General features: G+C 47.4%; 1 pseudogene; it reads right to left on the reverse strand.

Moving 5' to 3' along the window:
- Positions 1 to 2,758: 2,758 nt before the first annotated feature.
- LOC139703752 (RNA exonuclease 5 pseudogene) lies at positions 2,759 to 5,059 on the reverse strand (annotated as a pseudogene).
- Positions 5,060 to 6,000: the final 941 nt, after the last annotated feature.

A 6,000-nucleotide genomic window follows, 5' to 3' on the forward strand; every position in this document is an offset into this window, starting at 1 on the left:
AGAATGAGATTGGAAGGGTTCTCTCCTTTTCGTATTCCACGAAACGTTTTGAGCAGTATTGGTGTTAATTCTCCTTGGAAGGTCTCATAGAACTCGGCTGAGAATCGATCTGGTCCTGGACTTTCCTTGATTGGTAGACCTTAGGTATTCCCACCACAAAAATCTAACAAAGAAAAGAAAATGTTAACTATTCTGAAGTGATAGATATGTTAGATGATTTGAGCTATCATTTCACAGCATTTACATATAGCAAAATATCATGTTATGCAACTTAAGTGTAACTGACCACATGTATTTTGTCAATACATTTTGTCCAAAAAAAAAAGGGCAGTGACTATGGATTTCTTTCTTGAATGAGTAGAATTGTCTTTTTTTAAAAAAATCGTTAAAATCTGTTTTAATTAGTTATACATGACAGTAGGATGCATTTTGATATATCATAAATAAATAGGGTATAATTTCTCATTTTTCTTCTTGTACACATTGTCAGATCACATCGGTCATACAGTCATATGTGTATGTGAGGTAATAATGTCTGTTTCATTCTACTATTCTTCCTATCTCCATATCCCTCCCCTCCCTTCACTCTCTTCTACCTAATCTAAAGTAACTTTATTCTTCCCTAGCACCTTGGTCCTGATTGTGAATTAACATCCATATCAGAGAAGGCATTTGGCCTTTGGTTCTAAGGGATTTGGCTTATTTCACTTATCATGATATTCTCCAACTCCGTCCATTTACCCGGAAATACCATAATTCCCTTCTTCTTTAAAACTGAGTGATATTCCATCAAATATTACATACCACATTTTCTTTATCCAACCTAGGTTGGTTCCATAGTTTAGCTATGGTGAATTGAGCTTCTATAAATAAACCTTGGGCCTCCCAGGAATATCATAAGGCTGGTCTATTGCCCCCAGGGTTAGCATTTACCAAGAACTGGATACACAATGGGGATGAGTCATCTCATCGCTGGTCTTAACAAGACAGGGCCATACACAATGGGGGTGAGTCATCACTGGTGTTGCAAGAAGGCAGCTTAACCAGCTTTTCCAGGTTCGCACAAGAGGGTGGAGAATTTCCTTGGGGGGAGGGGTGACAATATGGCATAGGCCGCTCCCCTTCCCGACTTTTTCTACCGCGTGATCCAGGACAGGAGCACTTGGTGTGGGACCCAGAGGACCAGGCCAGGCATCAAAAGGGTCCAGGAGGCCATTGTCAGAGTGAGGCTTTAAGCCTTTCTCCTCCTGGGCAGTGAGAGGACTGACTCGCTGTGACCCAAGTCGCTCCTCAACAATGGCTTCCCAATACTGGTCCTCATACTTAGTGTGAGATTGCCCCATCTTTTCGGGGAGACCCCTACCTCGAAACCCTCTTGGCTTGGCTAGGCGATACTCTCACTTTTGGTGAACCGACTTCTTAATGCCCCACGTTGGGTGCCAGATGTGTGTGGGGGGGGGTTAGCCCCACCCCACCTCACCCGCTTCCCTCCTGACCTGCGGGAGAGATTGGGAGAGCACGCCCCGACCATGAGGAACCAAGAAAGGAAGGGCCGACTGACGACCCCCCCCCCCCCCAGCACCCAGCCCTTCCCCAAGGGAGGACAATCAGACAAGCCAGGGAGATCAGTCAAAGCAGGATCTCAGTTTATTGAGAAAACACACACACAGCTAATACAAGGCACAGGAGCCAATCAGGATAATGGTCAGCAGGGTGGGGAGAGTTCACGTGTTCACCCATCTCAGGGGCCCTAATGGGAGACCGGAGCTGTCCAGAGGGTGGAAGGGTTCTGAGCCTGTCCTAGAGGTCATCTGGTTTTTCGTCACAACCCAGGCAACGCCCTCTGGCGGGTCCCCAGGCGCTTTCTTAGCCACAGGTGGCCCCAGGACCCGGAAGCGGGCAGCAAGTTCGGTTTCCTCCTTTCTGATGCAACATGCCCCACATGTTATATAGTGCCCTAAGTCTGTGTTTCCTTTTTCTTGCCATCATTGTCAGAAATTCAGGGAGGTCGATTTTACCATTACCACCAGCAGCTACTCCCTTAATCGCGTCCTGAAACTCGACTTCTGTGGGATTCCACCCAAGAGACCATCTCATTACACTTCCCGATTCCTTTGTTAGTATAGTATAGTTCCATCCCCTTTCCTGTCAAATAGTGGGAAAGCTCCTTTGAATTCTGCAATCTGCCCTTCAGTCAGTTGGTCAGCCACGCTGCAAGCCTTACCAGTTTCTGAGACTCAACCACATAACCACTGGGCTCATTCGCTCCACTCAGATCCCATCACATTTCTAAAGTGTCACATAGCATGAATGGAATTTTAAACGTCTGAAGATATCAAACACGTGTACATTTATTTTGGTTTAATAATAAGTTGTATATTTATTTTGTTTCCCTTTTACTTTATTTTTAATCATATATATATATATATATATACATATATATATATATATATATATATATATATATATATATATTTATTCAATTGGCACATAGTAATTGTACAGACTCATGGGGCACAGTGTGGCGTCTTTTTTTGTTTTAGTTTCCCGCTCCCCCACCCACCCTGTCTTAAGATGAGGAAGGCTTGAATTTTAGGCATTCATTGAAAGCTTGTGCATGCCATGTCAATGGATTAGACCCGTTAGCCGGCACACCAACTTCCCACACAAAGCCGTCCACTGAACCAAGAGGCCCAGCAGTCTCTGGAGAAGCTGCAGCCTGACCGTCTTCTCCACCATCGCCCAGGAAGGATGAGACTCACAAACCCATGCTTGGGCCGGTGCTTTCCTCTTCTTCATCTTTTATTCCCATGAGTCCCAGGCCAGAGAGAGATCCATGAGGGCTAGCGGTTCCTGGCAGGAGGATGACACAAAGGGTACCCGGGCTCAGGCTTCGGTAGAGCCTTCCAATCTTGCGGCTCCAACGCCGGGCTGCACTCTTTGCGTTTTCCGCCTTTAAGTTCTGCAGGGTCTCCCGCTCTGAGGGAGGAGGTCTAACTGTCAGACCTGCGGGCCTTCTTGATTCAGGTGGTGAGCTCCTAAGCCACGCATGGAGGTGCCTGGGCGTTAGGGCCTGCCTGCCTTTCAGCTTCCAGTCCTTGCCTGTGAGGACATGGAGGGCCCTCTGGGCATTGCCAAAAGTTTTGAATTGCAGGAAACAGTATTTTTCCTGTCTTCCGCTTTTAGCATCTGGAGGCACCATCACAGCTTCCAGGCCACCAAAGAGGTTCGGTAGTTCCTGAGAATGTCCTAAGAAATCTTTACTAACTCCAGACAGATAAATAGTGGCTCGGTTCTCAGAATCTCGTTCCAGCTCCTTAACAAGTGTGTCACAATCCAGAGTGAGTTCTGTCACAGGTCTCTGTACCTTTATGTACACACCTTCCACCAGAACGCCATTCAAGGACTCGATGGCCAGCTGGGCAGCTTCCAGGACTTCATACTCTATAGAGAGATGAGGCTGATGCGTTTCCAGAACAGCAGTCATTGCACGAACTGGGCCAAAGCTCCTAAACAGCCTCTTCAGAGCACTTAGTTTACAATCTTTGCTCAAGGGCCCAGCATAGATAGTTGACATCTCTGTCCACTTGATCCGCATCCTTTTGTTCACTTCCTCAGTGAGGAGAGGTGAAAAGGGCTCAAAAGAGAACCGAATAATGCTGAAGGGGTACAGGCGGACTTGCCTTCGGGCCTGCTCAAAGACCTCTCTGTTGGAAAGGCACTTAATAGTTTCACAATCTTCAGGAGAAGGCAGTTCAATATCATCTGTCTCTCGGGTTACAAAAAGGAGCTTCTGATGCGCCGAATCGAAACAAGTTAAAGCACCTCTGTAGGGGTACTGGAACTTTTCTCTGACATTTCTTGGGTCTTGGGCTCTCCATAGCGCCTCCAGATTGAGTTCTGCAATCTTCCTTGGGCCATACTTGAGGAAATATTGAGCCAATTCAAGGGTCGCGGTAGCGTCCTCTGTGGGATCATGACCGTCCCTTTCCGAACGTTGAATGTCCCTGCCCAAAATAGCTTTGGCTAAGAACTTTAGCTTGAATCTTCTGCCCCGCTCCCTGGCGTAAAGCAATGAGGTGTCGATAACATACGGATGGATCATGTTCAGTGCTCGGAGATCGACGTCTAAGGAATGACCTACCAACACCGCATCAGGAGGAAGCAGTGCTTTCAACCGCCTCTGAACGTCTTTCAGTTTCGTCGTCACCGGCTTAAGCATCTCCTCCGTGATCCCTGAATAGCAGGTGGCGTAGTCTACAATCTCCTCATCGGGTTTCACCAACTCATCCATAAGACAGGAGCCCCCTTCGGCAACCAGTGAGATGCGTGTTAGTTCTCTCCCCTTGGACGTGATGCACATTTCTCCGTCCAGCCCAAAGAGAGGGCTGTTCTCTGTGACAGACACATTACATCCGGTCGTTACAAAGTCCTCACAGTCGGGAGAACCTTGTAACGGAAAGTCAAATGTTCTCATCTCCTCCTCTGTCAGAAGGCATCGCAGCACGCCCACCTTCTGAGAGCCATACTTCTGAATGACGGGGTCATTCTGCAGGTCGACCTCGGGCTTTGTACTGGCGGACGGTAAAGATCCTCCCATGGTCTTAGGCAGATATCCAGCCCTTTGATTTGGTAGCCCGATAACATCAGCTAGAAAAGTAGATGATGGAGGAGGCAAGCGGAATTTGTGTCTGAAGGCTTTTCGGAGAAATCCAAACTCCAAATAGAACCTGTAGAAGTGGAGTTGACTCATCCCTTGAAGGATGACAACCACTGTTCTGCTCAGGTGCTTTCCATAAAGAAGCTGGCACCACCTGGGTCTCTCAATAACCGGTTGAGCCAGAACTGCATACTTGAGCAGCTCACATAGCTGCTCGTGGGTTATTTCACAGTTTTCAGCCATTACGATGCCAGACAACCGGGCTCTCTTGGGCTCGGGCTGCCTGTCCACGAGATCCGAACCGGGGGGTATCCTTACCTCGGGCGTCCCCATCAGCCAGTCGGGGACCCGTCTCCTCTGGCTGTTCAGCCTCCCGGTCTTCTCCTTCTCTGGCTCCATGATCCTGTACTAGAGTCCTTGTTGCGGAACGCTGTCCTTGGTGTAGAAAGCTGTCCCTGGCGTAGAAAGCTGTCCTTGCCTTGATGCCAACCCAGCAAGAGAAAACGGTCTTGAGAAGGAAAAAGGGTGGTTTCTTGCTTGGCTAGCAAAGGAGAAACAATGATTCTCACGTCAGCAGGAGTAGGGGGTTTTTATACAGGGGGTTTTCATAGGCGATTCAGAGAAAGTGAGATTAGGGTGGAGAGAGCAGGTAGGAAAAGATTAGGGAAAAGAGCCCAGAGGAGGAGATCAGGGAGGGGGAAAAGAACAGGGAGGAGAAGTTTAGGGAAAAGAAAATCAGAAGATCAGGGAGGAGAAGGGTAGGGGAAAGAAAATCAGGAGGAGAAGGTTAGGGCAAAGAAGATCAGGGAGGAGAAGGTTGGGGAAAAGAGAAACAAACATGTAAGTTTCAAAGCGACAAGGGATGTAGTCAAAGCATCCAGTGAACCCCTGTTGCAACTTCAGTAAAATCTTCCCTTTGTATTCCAGCGTATTGCCTCTGGGGGACCTTTACAGTGGATTACCTTCCAGTAGTTTCATTACCCAGATTCGTTAAGTTCCAGGGGACAGGACCGTGCCCTGTGTTTCATATTTTCTCAGAATTGTGCTGTATAAGTAGCAAAGACTTGAAAAGGGGGGGGAAAAAAAGTGTAAAGACAAAAATAGCTAAAGGTCTTCAGTGTTTCTGTACCCCTACAATCATGAGTTCCCCAACATTACTGTAAAATACAGGGAGCAGATAAAATTAAGCTAAGTTTGCTAATATGTGCTTGAGGCCTATGTAGGTAAAATGACTACTAAAATAAAAAAGAGGATGACAGCCCAGCGGCTCTGGAGACTGAGACAGGAGGATCGTGAGTTCAAAGCCTGCCTCAGCAACTTAGAGAGGCACTAAGCAACTC

The sequence above is a fragment of the Marmota flaviventris genome, unplaced genomic scaffold, assembly GCF_047511675.1.
Source record: "Marmota flaviventris isolate mMarFla1 unplaced genomic scaffold, mMarFla1.hap1 Scaffold_1220, whole genome shotgun sequence".
Lineage (NCBI taxonomy): Eukaryota > Metazoa > Chordata > Mammalia > Rodentia > Sciuridae > Marmota > Marmota flaviventris.